General features: G+C 53.1%; 1 pseudogene; it reads right to left on the reverse strand.

The window, feature by feature from the left end:
- Nucleotides 1–1,986: 1,986 nt before the first annotated feature.
- Nucleotides 1,987–3,606, reverse strand: LOC140602295 (fructose-bisphosphate aldolase A pseudogene; annotated as a pseudogene).
- Between the last annotated feature and the right edge of the window lie 12,071 nt (nt 3,607–15,677).

Below are 15,677 nucleotides of genomic sequence, written 5' to 3' on the forward strand. Positions count from 1 at the left end.
CAGAGTAAGCAAGGCAGGGCTCCAGGACACCTGACAGCACCTCAACAGCCTGGTTGTATCTACTTTATTGGATCTATAAAATGCATTAGCTTCCAAGGCCCATGACTTCATCCTTGAGGACAAAGTCTTCAGAGGATTCCTTCCCACCTGGGACTCCTGGTGTCCCTTCTCTGGGAAAATGCCCATTGATTACAGGTCCACATCACAGCAGGCAGGTGTTGGTTCAGGGAAAGGCCAAGGGATTACACCATGCCTGGAGTCTCCTTCAAATCAACAAAGCCCTGGAAGGAGGAGGAACCAGAGGCTCCCTCTCCACAGCCCAGCACACTCCTTTCTGATTCTGAAGCAGGATCACTTGCTGCCCTGTGGCCACCTGGGCAGGTGTGTCCTCCATCCACATAAAACCTGCCACTCTGGTTGCCAAGAAGGCAAGACAGAAAGATGTCCAGTGCCCTAGCGTCAGCAGACACTGGCCAAAAGGAGACCACCACACATTGCGGAAAGAGCAGAGGCCTGGAAGTCATGCTTCTTCCTCATCCTGCTCTGGATGACCCTGGGCCAGTTGCACGTCCTCTCTAAATGTCTGTTTCCTTAGGGATTCCTCTAGCAAAGGCGGAGCTCCGCGCTCTCCAAGTTCCCATCAGGGCTCAGGGTCTTTTTTTTTTTTAATCAAAAATTTAAAAAAAAATTTTTTTTAAATATTTTATTTATTTATTCACAAGACACACACACACACACACACACACACACACACAGAGACACAGGCAGAGGGAGAAGCAGGCTCCATGCAGGGAGCCCGATGTGGGACTAGATCCCAGGTTTCCAGGATCAGGCCCTGGGCTAAAGGCAGGGCTAAACCGCTGAGCCACGTGGGCTGCCCAGGGGCTCTGATTTGAATACTGTGGTTCTTGTGAGTGTGAGGGACATTGGGGCCACATTGTAGTCTATCTCTCTGCTCCATTTGCCTCCAGCGGCCTCCTCTATATCCTCAGAAGGGTTCAAAGGCCCACTCATTGCTGGTCTTGTGGTTGACCGCCCCCACCGCCGCCCCAGGAACCTGTGAAGACCAACAAGGGAACGTGTGCTTTGTTTGGTTCTAGACAGACCTGATTCAAATCCCAACTCTGCTAGTCCTAACTGGGTTAGCTTGGGGAAGCCACTTACCATCTGAGGCTCCCAGTTTCTCTTCTGTAAAATGGGAAAAATGATCTTTGGGGGCTGTCATTAAAGTGGGAAGTAGATCCTGGTACATAGAGGGTGCTCAATAAATGGCAAATGGGATTATTAGGGAAGCCTGTTTTGTGGATATGTCCTGTATGCCCCGTGAGTGACAATTGGCTGGGGCTCTGTTGTCTGGTGGCACACGTATGAAAAATGGTGGGTCGTCAAACACACTTATCTTTCATCATAAAGATGACACAACCACGAGATAAGAGAACTGTGGCTTATCATCTAGCTTCAAAGGAATTTCTAAAAGAAATTCTAAGAGTGATTTGAGCATATCAGACCATTGCTTTCCACACATGCCTCAGTGTTTGGCTGTTTTCCGCAATCTAATGCATCTTTGAGGCTTTGAGGTCTGTCACCATCGAGGCCTCTTGGAGGATAGTGCCAGAAGCTTGTCCCAGGTGCCTATTTCACATCTCAAACCTGTGTGCCCTCCCAGCAGAGCCCAGGTGGCTCAGCAAAGAGCTGCAGCTTGTGGCATGATGCCCACGGAGGTCAGGTGGTGCAGGGAAGCTGGGAGCCGGCCAGCGGCTCTGGCTGAAAGGTCAGGTTTCTGCTGACTTATCCTAGGACTCTGTGACTAAGCACATCAGCTGTGCCTCGGTAGCCACCAGGATGGGCACCCTGACTGCCCCTTGCCTATCTCACTAGTGAACCATGGGGTCAAGTATTAGCAAGGGAACAAATACTTGGAAAGGATTTTAATCAACCAGCACACGATTATTTATTTATTTTATTTATTTATTTTTCCCCCCTTAAATAGTTGTTTATTGGCAGGGGGCTGGAAAGAGCAATGGAGTTAGCATGTACAGACAACACCACCCACCAATGTCACGTGGGAGGCCAAAGTGATGGGAAAGAGCAGCCTGGAGCCCCAGGTGAGGCCCTCTCTTCAAGAGTGAGTGTGGGAGGGGGCGGGGGCTGGAGTGTTGAGGGGGCAGCCTTAGAACACCTCGGCTTAGTAGGCAGGGTTAGAGATGAAGAGGGACTCGCTGGCTGCAGCCCCGGCCTGACCACTTGGGGTGTACTTGCCTTGACAGGTGAGGCTGTTGGCCAGGGCCCCCGATACACTCCTCCTGGGCAGGCTTCAGGTTCTCCTTCTTTCCACCCTGGGCCTTCAGGGCAGAAGCCTGCGGGGCTGGGCCATAGAAGAAGGTCAGAGCCCATGGCTTCAGCCAGGGGTGGGGGGGGTGGGGGGGTGGGGGGATGGGGGACCACTTGTGGATGTCCCTGAGGTTGATGGATGCCTCCTCCTCACTCTGGCCTCCAGATAGGAAGGTGATCCCAGTAACAGCGGGGGCAGTGCTGTGACAGTTGCCATGGCAATCTCCTCGTGAGAATATTTATGGGTGCAGGCGTGGCCTGGGGTTACCACATTGGGCTTCAGCAAGGTGCCTTCCTAGATGTGGTGGGCACTCAGGGCCTTGTAGACAGCAGCCAGCACCTTCTCGGTTCCATACTGACCGCTTCAAGTCATGGTCCGCATCGGGGAGGATCTCAGGCTCCACAAGGGGCACGATGCCATTCTGCTGGCAGATGCTGGCAGAACGGCCCGGACACTGGCATTTTCCATGATGGCAAGGCCTGAGGGGGTGTGTTCCCCACTCTTCAGCACGCAGCCCACTTGGCACAGTCAGCCCCGTCCTTCCTGTACTGGGCACAGCGCTCAGCCCATCCAGCCCTTGGGGGGTAGTCTGGCCGTTTGATCCTGCCGGGAGGCGCCCCACCCTGGTCCCCCTTGATGCCTACGACACCTTGGATTTGATGACTTCCCTCCTCCGTGTTCTCTGCAGCCAGGATGCCCTTGCCCGGGGCGGCGCCGGGAGCCACGCCGGAGAGCTCCTCCCGGGCAGCCCGGGGGCCGCGGTTTAGCGCCGCCTGCAGCCCGGGGCCTGATCCTGGGGTCCCGGGATCGAGTCCCGCGTCCGGCTCTTTGCATGGGGCCTGCTTCTTCTCCCACTGCCTGGGTCTCTGCCTCTCTCTGTCTCTCTGTCTCTCATGAATAAATAAATAATCTTAAAAAAAAAAAAAAAAGCTCCTTCTGCTCTGGGGTCAGCGCTGGGTGGGGGTGGGGAGGCATGTTGCAGCCAGTCCGATTTTTTTTTTTTTTAAGATTTCTTATTTATTCGTTTCAGAAAGAGACAGAGAGAGCACAAGCAGGGGGAGAGACAGAGGGGAGGGAGGAGCAGATTCCCCGCTGAGCTGGGAGCCCGACATGTGCTCCATCCGGGGACCTGGAGATGACGACCTGAGCTGGAGGCGGAGGCTTAACCATCTGAGCCTCCCAGGCGCCCCCAGCACATGACACCTACTGAGCCTAAGGCTGATGGGGTTAAAACAGAGGATGCACAACTCACCTGTGCTGTTAGAGGTCAGCATGGTGGCAACACTTTGGAGGGTGGCTGGTGACCCGGAAGGGACGTGCGGGGCTTCTGTGGTCTGGAAATATTCTGAAATTTGATCACGGTGTTTTATATGAGTATGTGGACTTTGTGAAAATTCATATAGTGATCCCTGGGTGCCTCAGCGGTTTGGCACCTGCCTTTGGCCCAAGGCGCGATCCTGGAGTCCCGGGATTGAGTCCTGCATCGGGCTCCCGGCATGGAGCCTGCTTCTCCCTCCTCCCGTGTCTCTGCCTCTCTCTCTCTCTCTCTCTCTCTCTCTCTCTATGTCTATCACAAATAAATAAATACATCTTTTAAAAAAATTCATATAGATATGTCTCCCTCTCCCTCTGCCTGCTGCTCCACTTACTCTCTCTCTCTCTTTTTTTTTAAAGATTTTATTTATTTATTCATGAGAGACACACACAGAGAGAGAGAGAGAGAGAGGCAGAGACACCGGCAGAGGGAGAAGCAGGCTCCCTGTGGGGAGCCCGATGTGGGACCCGATCCCAGACCCCAGGATCATGCCCTGAGTCGAAGGCAGACACTCAACCACTGAGTGACCCAGGTGTCCCTCTCTCTCTTTTTAAAAAATATTTTATATATTTATTTGAGAGGGAGAGAGATAGAGAGCATGAGTGGAGAGAGAGGTAGAGGCAGAGGGAGAAGCAGACTCTCCGCTGAGCCGGGGGCCCAATGTGGGGCTCGATCCCAGGACCTCAGGATTGTGACCCGAGCCGAAGGCAACCGCTTAGTTGACTGAGCCACCCAGGCGCCCCTATGTTATGCTTTAATAATTGAACTGGGCCAAGTGCGACTTGGGGCTATGAGTGATCTAAGCCCCTCTCAAAGGCTGCTCCTCAGGGAGGCTCTCTGAGACTTCCTGTTCTCGCCCCTCTCTCAGGACACTTACTGTCCTAAACCTCCACCCACCGCCCACGTTAACACCTTGTTCCGTGTTCTTGTTAGCAGCTTTATGGATCTGTGGGTTCCAGCAAAACTGTTGACATCAACACATCGTACCCACATTGTGCAGGGGCTTCTGGACGTGCCAGGGGCAGAGCTAATGCTGAACAGGCTGTGGGAAAGATGAGCCCTTTAAAGGTGTTCCTGTCCCCCCTACCCCGCCCAGCACACCGTGACATCATTTCCTCCAAACACGATGCACTCCCACTAAAGCACTGTCCAGGTTCTGCACTTACCTGCCCAGGTGAGTCGATGAGCTCATCTGTGCTTTGAGGCAGTTGTCCTGGAAAGAGAAAAAAACACTAAACAACAAAGTGAAATAGAACGTGAGCCTCCCAGCTCCCAGTGAGGTTTTCACCTTGACCTCTACTCAGGAAGGGCCAGTTAGCGCCAGTGAATGACTTCAGACAGGGCGCCCGTGTGCTAAGATAAACATGGCCAAGCCCTTTAAACAAACACTATGGGGAGGTTGGGCTGAGCGGTCAGAACATGCAACCAGACAGAGAGTGAGGCACAGAGTGCCCGGGAGGGGCTTGAATCCGCATCAGTCTTCATCTTGCCACCGGGAGCTGTGCAACTAGGGCGACTGATATGCCCTCTCTGGGCCTCGGGTTCCCTAAGCCTGAAGAGGGAATTTGGTTGGAGTAATTCCTATGACCCCTGACAGGAACGGAATGAAATCACCATGCCCATGTAAGGTGTCCTGAGTCAGGGTTTTACTGGTGGGCTGATTGGTTTTGTTTTGCTCTGTGTTGGGCCACAGGAGCGGAGAACAGAGCTAACCACACTCAGTTGTTGGCACACAATTATCATCCACCTGGGCAAAGCCCTTTCATGCTGGACATTATTATTATTATTTTATTTATTCATGAGAGACACAGAGATTGAGAGGCAGAGACAGGCAGAGGGAGAAGCAGGCTCCCCGCAGGGAGCCCGACGTGGGAGTCGATCCCAGGACCCCAGGATCACAACCTGAGCCGAAGGCAGATGCTCAACCACTTAATCACCCAGGCGCTCCTAAACAAATAAAATCTTAAAAAAAAAAAAAAAAAAAAAAGCCTAAAGTCAGAGTGAGCTCTAGAACAAGGCAAGGGAGACCCTTAATTTCAGGTTGTGTACATGCAGGTTGACAGCTGAGGACAAGGCCTTCTTAAATTTTTTAATTTTAATTTAAGTCCTTAAAGCTTTTATTTTTAAATAATCTCTACACCCAATGTGGGGCTCAAAATCACAACCCTGAAATCCCAAGTCACATGCTCCATCCACTGAGCCAGCCAGGCACCCCTAATTTTAATTTAATTTTCTTTTTTTTAATGTGAGTGCAGTTGACACAAGGTCTTTTTAAATTTTGCACCGTGGTCCCGGCCTTGCCGAGGCTCGGTTCCTACTCCTTACAGCCCGAGTTCCCTCACTGATGAGTAAATCTGGCAGGTGTCTGCAAGGCATCTCCTGCGTGCGCTCTGTCGTAGGCCTGGGGCGTAGCACAACCAGGGGGGAGAAAGCACCGGGCCTGCCCTTGAAGAACTTGTAGGCTAGGACCAGGGAAGACAATCAATTAGTAAATTGAATTGTATTTAATGACAAACCGTTGTGCAGGAAGGAGACGGTGGCTCTCAAACCCGGAGCCAATCAGTGCGAGATGTGCCTTCTGCCCCGGACAACGGGATCTGGAGCCCGCGCCAGACAAGGAGCCAAGCAGCGCTGCGGTCCAGCAGGCCCGGGCCTGGGCTCCGGCTCTCCAGCACCGTGCAGTTGTCTGCCCTGTCCCCACCCCTAGTGACAGCGACTGTTACCTAGACCGTATGAGGCAGCAGTTCCTGAGAAACTCTCTCTGGGCTTCTGAAGTAGATGTGTGTGAAAATGTTCGCTGCGGAGCTGTGTGTGGTAACACAACGTGTGAGTCACCAGGTGTCCATCAACAGAGGAAAGGCCAAGAACAATGCGGTGGTCACAGACTCAAGAATTTGTGCATCAGTAAGAATTAACAAGCTACAGGTGCACACAGCCACATGGAGAGATCGTAAAACACAGGGTGTAGGATGAAGAAACAGAGCGGGATTCACAGTAAGGCTCTAACTTACGTAAATTAAAAATCCGCATCCTAACAATGCTACCTATTTTACAAGGATATGTCTCCATGTCGACATGTAGGTACACACACGTCTACACGCACACACATCTAAGAACAGATATCAAGTGCATTGTGGTGGGTGCCCACTGAGGAGAAGGGGATTGAAAGTGTAGAGGTGCAGGGAAGTAAAATGATGTCCAGGGGCGCCTGGGTGGCTCAGCGGTTGAGCGTCTGCCTTTGGCCCAGGGCGTGATCCTGGAGTCCCTGCATCGAGTCCCACGTCGGGCTCCCTGCGGGGAGCCTGCTTCTCCCTCTGCCTGTCTCTGCCTCTCTCTGTGTGTCAGAAATAAATAAATAAATAAATAAATAAATAAATAAATAAATAAATAAATATTTTAAAAATTAATTAAAAAAAGAAGAAGACGACTTCACATTTGTACCAGTAAACAGAGGGCCCTGGGGTTCCAGAGAAGAGCTGAGGCACCTGGGAAGCCAGGGTGTAGGGTCTCACTGAGGTAATAGAAAGAGCCAGAGAAATGCCTCCTTTATGGAGTAGGGGTCCCCGGCCCCATAAAGCAAACCACATCAGTGAAGTTGTTTTCCAGAAGCCAGAGAGGCCGCTGGGCAAACGTCAGCCTTGCCCAGAAGATGAAAGATGTGTCCCTGCCCAACTAGACCCTACGAAAGGCCATCCGGTCTCCCTGGTTGTCCTCATTCTTGGCAGGGAGGGGACTCGGCTGACACCTTTCCCCAGGGGCCCAGGGCAGGGGCGGCTCCCCGGCACCACCAGGAGGTCCCTGTGCTCACCAGCCGGGATGGGAGGCTGTTTCTCTCCTCTCTCCTGAAACTGAAACCTCAAAAAAGCAGCCTTTCAGATCAGTAGGACCATCGTGACACTGCCATACCAAGGAAGCCTCATTACCCGAGAGAGAAAGAATTATCTTTCTGCTTACTTCAATGTTCGATTTGCTGGAGAGAAATTCTTGTCGTTTCCTCTCCACCCATTTTTTTTTCCCAAACTGGACTTTCAGGCTCGGCGGCTCTCTGAGAAAGTTTTTTGGGGTGTCCTTCCCTTTAGGTCCTATTCTCCTCCCACAGCCCCCACCACCACCGGCTCCCGTTGGTTTGTTTGTTTTCTTTGAATCTCTTCTTTGTCCCCTGACCTCAGATCCCTTGCCAGGTGGCCGAGCTGAAAACCGGTGCAGCCTCTGCTGTCCTCCTTCCCCGAGGCCTTCCAGCTTCTGGAAGCAGCAGCAGCAGGCGATGCCCGGCCAGGTCCCCTCTAAGGGCCGTGAAATCTGTCCGACCAGGAAAACCCCAGGCTACGGCCAGCTCCCCTTGCTTAGAAATGGTGCCAAAAATTGGTGTGTAACGTCGTTTCAACAGTGGTGACACTTACTTTCCTCTTGCGGCCCTCTAGCGCCTTCGGGCCTGTCCTGAAGGAGGTCCAAGTGTTCCCAGTCTCTATGCCCACAGGACTTGTGGATGTGGTTCAGCCCAGCTTGGTTACAGGGGCACGTAGCTGTGGCTCTCCTCCTCGGGAAAGAGCGAAACCACCAAAAAATGTGCTTTAGGAAAAAAACAATCATAAATTCACCTTTGTTTTCATTCAAGTAGGTTTTAAGCCCAATGTGGGGCTCGAACTCACCACCCTGGGGTCAAGAGTCACAGACTCTACCCACGGAGACAGCCAGGTGCCCCTCAGTTTTTGTTTTTTTGTTTTTGTTTTTTTTTGCCAAAAGTTCAGCGATGACACCTATACTGATCCCCCTTCTTTTCTTCCTCCTCCTCTTCTCCCTCACTAATACTCTACTGGCCATAGAGGGACCTCAGGAAACCTCAGTAGGATGCCAGTCTTGGCAGATCTTCTGGGGAGGGGGTGGATTTGGTGCAACCTGGGGTCTGCAAAGTGCCACCCTATCATGAATTGTTAGTGCACTGTTTGCACAAGGAGCCAGCCAGGTCATTGAGACGCTAAATCTAGGCCTGTGTCTCCAGGGAGTGAAGGCCTGGGAAAGTGGGCAGAAACAAAAAAAAGGAGGCGGTTGCTTGGGGTTGGAGGGGCCATCGGTGTCCATGGAACCCAGCCAGCTATTTGGCCCCTTGGTCAGTGGCACCTTTGACCGCATTCCTCAGGGCCCTAAATACTGGAAGCCTAGACCTTCTCTGTCTTTGAATCCAGCAATTTTGGCTACCCTTCGGGCCAGGTGCTTTTTTTTTTTTTTTTTAAGATTTTATTTATTTATTTATTTATTTATTTATTTATTTATTTATTCATGAGAGCCACACAGAGAGAGGCAGAGACACAGGCAGAGGGAGAAGCAGGCTCCAAGCAGGGAGCCCGATGTGGGACTCGATCCCGGGTCTCCAGGATCACGACCTGAGCTGAAGGCAGACGCTCAACCACTGAGCCACCCGGGCGGCCCTGGGCCAGGTTTTTGAGTTCCGGGGTCTGCGCACAGCCCGGAGGGTAGGGTAGGAAGAGGAGGAGCTGAGAAAGCAGGAGGGGACAAAATAGCTATTTGGGTTCTTGGGGAGAATATATTTACTTAGTTATTGGCAGCAGATTGTTTGTTTTTAAACCTCAAACCCGTACGCTGCCCAGGTTTATACAGGGCGAAGCAGGAGTTGCCCTCCCGATCCCCCAGCCGCCAGCCAGCACACAGGCACAGGGGAGTAGGGGCGCAGGGGCACGGGGGTGCACGGGCACAGGGGCACACGGGCACACACGCACATGGGCACAGGGGTGCACAGGCACATGAGCACATGGACACTGGGGCGCACGGGCACAGGGGCACAGGGATACACAGGCACAGGGGCGCACGGGCACACAAGTACACCTGCACGCCCAGCGCCCCACGCAGACACAGCCAGCGCCAGCTCCAGGAGCCCTGGCGTGGGGACCTGCTCTGGCCACCGGCTGCCACCACCTCTCCCTTGTCGGCGCTGCTGCTGCCGGGCAGGTGAGTAACCCAGCGGCTTCCTGCCTTGCGCTGGGTGAGGTCACCTCCCGGGTGCCAGAGGGAGGGAGGCAACTGATTGACGATGGCGCAGGCTGTCCCTGTCTGTCCCGTGTGCCACTAGCCCGCTTCCCGTGGGAGAGGGCCGAAAAGGATGAGCGCTCTCATGACCTGAGCAAGTCTCTGCATTGGGGGTTCCTCCCAAGTGCGGGGCTCGTGGGGGCTCCCGAAGGCAGATCAGAGGCCTGGAAAGGGCACTGGACTCCGAGCCCATCGATCGGCTCAGGGCTACTAATCGAGGTCCTCCTGGGTGTCACCGTTCACACACGGCGATGTGGCGGAGATGAGAGGAAGGAAGTCCCAGGAGCTGGTGTGCGGGTGGACCGGTGGGCGCAGGAAAGATGGGCAATGATCTTGGAAATACGGTCACAGCCAGACGGCACACAGGACAGGGTGAGCCCACGGTTCTGGAAGGGTGGCTGAGGATCAGCAGACTTGGGGCAGCTCTAGTCTCCCGGAAAAGCCACCGTGCCACCTGGGACAAGGCCCAGACGTCACTTTCTTCTATTGCACAGTGAAGGTGTCAGGCCAGGTCACCTCACGTCTCCTCTCCATAGAGACAGCACACAGGAAGTTCAAGCGGGATGTTCTATGACTAACTCTTCCCAGAATCCCTTTTCTGTGGTTACAACCTCTAGGAAGGGAGATCTTTGTTAAAATCCCTCATCAAACAATGGTCAAAGGTCTAGAGAACACGGAACAGCAGGAAGAGGAACCCAGCCTCGAAACCAATGCCTTCTGTATCACTCAAATTGGCCTTGTGCCCTCTGGGCCTCTGCTAAGAGCCCAGGTGGGAGGAAGGGCAGATGGTTCTCTAGAATTTGAGAGCCCTGGACAGCTGGGCTCACGCAGCCATAAATCATGGGGAGGGAGGGAGGAAGAACCCCAGCTGCAGCACACCTGTTGGCTGAGGAGTCCACATGTCGCATCCCAGCTACACCAAGTAAATCCCCTTGGCATGGCTGTGCTGCAAACAGGACCAGCAGATCTGGTTTTCCGAGTGCTCTCAGGGCCGGCCCAAAAGGGGAACTGAGTTCAAGTTCCACCGAGAAAATCCTGCTCTGCAGAGAGGACCAGTTTAGCCCTTGAGAACCAGAGGTGGGAGGAAGGAGTGGAGACGAGCTTTACCTTCTCCTCCCCTCAAAGCGCAGTGACTCATACAGTTTCTTTCTTTTTTTAATTTACAGGTTCACATGTCACTTAGAAAGCAGGCACAGTGCCTGGGGGGCTGGGACCCTGGGCTCCTGGGACTCCAGCAGGTGTAGCGTTGTGAAATTCAACCCATTGAGGTTTTCCTGTCTTGGCCGGATGGGAATGGCACACACCTGACAACACAGAAGTAGTAGGGCCTCTATTTTAGGGGGTCGGAGGGCTCCCTGGAAACCTCCTTTCCTGTCTGATTCATGCTCATCCGCAGCGCAGGAGGCTTAGGAACCGTGAATGACATATGAGCGCAAGCAAGCAAGCCGGTCAAAGAGACTCATACATCACTGCTCCTGTGACATCCAATTATTCACGCCATTGAGGCTTGTGACTCTTCTCAGGGAACCAGGACGGCTACAGACAGAGGCAGCGTGTAGGGGTGTGAGTGGGGTTGAAATAAATGAAGAGGCTGACAGCATCAAACCTCACCACCTTCAAGCTCTGAACCTGGGACTTGCCATTGCAGGAACATTCTGGATCAGATGGGTCTGCACACAAAGAGCGGGGCACTTGCTCGGAGGCTGTGGGTGAACCTTCCCCACTTTGTACTTCTTTAAGGAGGGGTGGGTGGGCAGAGTGGAAGGGGTGGGGGCTGAGGGGAAGAAGGGACAGCACTGACCTCCAAACATCTGTCATTTTCCTGCCGGGCCAGGACTCTTGGGAATTCGCCTGACTCCCACTGATGTCCGAGCTCCCCATGGCTTCCTGTGTGTAAGCCGCACGGAGTTCTTGCCTCTGCACTTCTGCCAGAGTCATTCTCATTCCATGACAAATCCACAGCGAGGTGGGGAGGTGGGGAGGTACCAGCAGACGCACTTGCGCTCTGGGAGCTTGGCTGAGGTTTCCAGAGACAGGCAGAGAGGCCTCCTCACACTGCCTCTGCGTCCAAACCACTCTCACTTACTGTGGGAAGATAAATGGTGGGTGCTGTTCAGGCCTGGGGTGCCAGGGACATCTCAACTGCCTGCAGACTCTCACTATGACCAGAGGTGGGAGGGATCTTGGAGGGGTGGCTGGTGGGCCCTGGGACGCGTCCGGTGCTTGCATTCGGCCTGGAGGTAAGTGTGGGGGCAGGTTTATACATTGCAAAAAGTTACAAAATCAGTCCTTCCCAATTCTACCCTGAACCTCTGCTCCCGTGTCTCATGTTTGCAGTTATGCCCTGTAGAGGGGCTGTAGCAAAATCCCTTCTTAAAGCTGGGGATGGAGGGATACCTGTGCGAGGGCAAATGAGGGGGAGCAGGTGAAGGGCAAATAGGACCCTTCCATTTCCATCACCTCTCACCCCAGCAGCCCAGGGTCCAGGCAAAGAAAATCACCCTGAGCTTGGAACTGGCCGGCTGCCTCCCCACTCCCCCAGCTGCCTGGAGATCCCACTCAGCCTTGAGGGCCCATTTCAAGGGTCACTGGCTCTGGGAAAGTTGACCTGACCTGCACTGAGGTGGAGGTGACCCAGCCCTCTTTCGTGGTGTTTCTCCCAGCAGCAAAACACACCTCCAGGCTCGCTGTCACTCAGATTAGACAATCCCTTTATGTGTCCCTCTTGGACTCTGTTGGCTTCTTGTACTCCTTTGTGTCCCTGGCACTTAGCTCAGTGGGCACCCAGTGCCTGATTTTTGTGTGAGGACCTTTGCAAACAAGGGTCATGGGGGAAGGGGCACCCACTTAGAGCTTGAGATCCCACAAATGTCATTCTCTGGTTACATGACTCTGGGAGAGCCAGTGAACTTTTCAGAGCCTCACCTGTTAAGTGGAGAGATGCCCATCTGGGGATAATGATGAAAGTGAAATAGAATAATGTTAAGCACAACAATAAAACACTACCATTGAGTGCCAGCCTCATGGCAGGCACTGTGACCAGTTGGAGAAATCTAATATCAAAGAAGAGGCTGGCATGGATAGAGCTCAAGGAATACACCTGCACCGGAGAGTCCCTGGCAGGTGCTTGGGACGGAGTACCATGTTCAGTGTGTGCAACCTAAAGGCGTGGGGTCTGGAGGCCAAAGCTGACCCAGGAGACCCATGAGAACTGACAGCGGAGAGGGGGTGGGGGGGTGGGGGGAGGAAGCTCTAAGGACCACAGCAAGCCACTAAGAGATGCCTCTTTGTCTCCTCCCAATAGCTCAGGAAAGCACTTCCTTGGGATTAAAGAAAGGACTGGAGACTTTTCCATTTTATAATTAAAAGAGATTATATGATATGTTTTTTTTAATGTTTATTTATTTATTCATGATAGTCACACAGAGAGAGAGAGAGAGAGGCAGAGACACAGGCAGAGGGAGAAGCAGGCTCCATGCACCGGGAGCCCGACGTGGGATTCGATCCCGGGTCTCCAGGGTCGCGTCCTGGGCCAAAGGCAGGCGCCAAACCGCTGGGCCACCCAGGGATCCCGAGATTATATGATATTAAAGAAATGCTTTCTGGAACCTCTAGAAAGGACTAGAGATAGGTTAATCTTGCAGCTAAAGGACATTAAGAGATATTCCTGAAAGAGGCAACTGGATGGTTCAGTTGGTTGAGCGTCAGACTCTTGGTTTTGGTTTTGGGTCGTGGTCTCAGGATCATGATCTCAGTGTTGTGAGATTATGCCCCGCATCAGCCTCTGTGCTCCGTGTGGAGCCTCTTGTCCCTCTCCTTCTGCTCCTCGTCTGTCTCTCAAGTAAGTAAAAGTAAGTAAATAAATAAATAAATCTTTAAAAAGAGAGAGAGATTCCTGGGAAATTTTGGCCTGAGGTTCTGAAACACGTAGCAATGCCCTAAGCCTTTGCTGGTGGCAAATTAAAAAACGTATGTTAAGGGATGCCTGGGTGGCTCAGTGGTTGGCTCTGGGCGTCATCCCGGGATCCGGGGTCGAGTCCTGCATCCGGCTCCCTGTGAGGATCCTGCTTCTCCCTCTGCCTATGTCTCTGCCTCTCTCTGTGTCTCTCATGAATAAATAAATAAAATCTTAAAAAACAAAACCTACGTTAAAATAAAATACTTTCTACATCAGTCAAGCATTGATAGAGTCACAAGGAGAATGAGAAAAGTATTAAAATAAAATATTTTAAATATAATATTTAATAATAATACTATTTAATAAACTGAAAAACATTACCTAGTTGGTGGTACTCAGGCTTTTCCTCTGGCCCTTAAAGAGATGTCTATGGGCCTCTAGCTTGGTTTATGTTTGAAGATAATCCCTTGCAGCTGTACCCAGAGGAAGCTCAGGCTGCAAGGCACAGCGTTCCTGAAAGAGTTACCCACAGCCGTCTCTGAAGCATGCTACCTTCGCAGCCTAGTCCTTCCCAGGGAAGAGGGGTATCAAATGAGGAGCCGTGCTCCTACAGAAGCTACGCCCGTGTTCCTGATAGATTTATAGATCTCAGAGATTCAGTGCGTTTGCAAAAGCTCAAGATGCTCTTATTCCCATCCTTGGGCTTGGAAGAGCCAGGCCTTTCCCAGTGGTCCTCAGGGTGATGGGGTGGGGAATGGGTCAGAGCCTCCTGGAGTGCTTGGTAGGAAAGTACTTGCCTCTTCCCCACCCCATTCTGAATCTGGAGGGTGGAGGGGACTGGCCTTGGCCCAGAAGGGACTCACTCTCCAACTGCCCAATGACTTCCCACCATCCCCCCAAACCTGCTCCACACACACATTTATTTCTTATTTTTCAGAGAATGGGGTCTGGAGTTGCCAGCCCTGGGTTTTAGTCCACATCCACCGCTTGCCTATGGCTCATTTTCCTCATCTCCTGACCCTTGCAGACTGGTGGGGAGGGTGGTGTGGGAGACTGTAGGAGCCCGCTTTGGAACAGCCCCCACTGAGGGCACTGGGCCAGGATGACGGAGAACTGTCTGGGGGGAAGTGAGCCCAGTCCCCTGGGACCCATCTGCAGTGGGGACCGAGCGCTGGGCAAGTCCTCAGACGTGAATCCTTCGTGAGCCTGGAACCTGCCTACGGGGTCCACAGAAAACCCCCAAAGCTGGTGTGGCCCTGAGCAAGCTTTAGGGTGACTCAGGACCGAGAAGGTTCCTGGGACGTGTGACTTTCTTTGTTCGGACAGTCCCAGGCAAAGCAGACAAGCTGGTCAAGGTAGCAGCTTTCTAGCAGCTTTTGTCTTGCCCCGGATGTGGCCTGAAGAAGGGGCGGGGTCAGCCAACTAGGATAAAGAAACAGTGTTCATTAGGACATTTAAAACAGCAGATGATCCCAAATGTGACCCTGCTGCCACCGAGGGCCCCACAGGGCTGGATGGGGGCAGGCTGCTGGTCTGCTTGGGGAGGGGGACACTGGGGCCTGGGAGGGAAGTTAGTTGGCCTGCTCTGGGGCACTTCTTTTCTTTCTTTCCCTCACTTTTTCATTTAAATCACTACCTGAGGGGGAGGGTGCCTTGGGACAACTGTGTAGAAGTGCCGCCACCCCAATGGGGGAGCAGAGGAGAGGGGAGTCCACACAGCTTCCTCTGGGGTCTGTGCACATGGGTGGAAACAGGCAGCCCAGTCCTGGGCAGAACCACGCCCAGGCCCTATTTGTCCTGGCCTTCACCCACTTTGTCTACAGCCAGATGTTTAGCCTGGGGAGTGGGGGCCAACAGGCCTGTGGGCGGGATTGAGGCCCCCCCTGCTCTTGGAGGGGCAGCTCCCTCCCGTAACCCCCAACCACCCCCCCCACATGCTGCCTCCCTCACCCCTTCACCTCCCCAGCAAAGCACTCCCTTCCTCCCTGGATCTCCATCCCACTCTCATTCTTTGTTTTTACCACTTCCTGTTTTCCTCCATCCTGATGCCTCAGGTCCCTTGCCCGGGGCCTATTCCCTGCCTCAGAACT

Source organism: Canis lupus, chromosome 13 (genome assembly GCF_048164855.1).
Source record: "Canis lupus baileyi chromosome 13, mCanLup2.hap1, whole genome shotgun sequence".
NCBI classification, from domain to species: domain Eukaryota; kingdom Metazoa; phylum Chordata; class Mammalia; order Carnivora; family Canidae; genus Canis; species Canis lupus.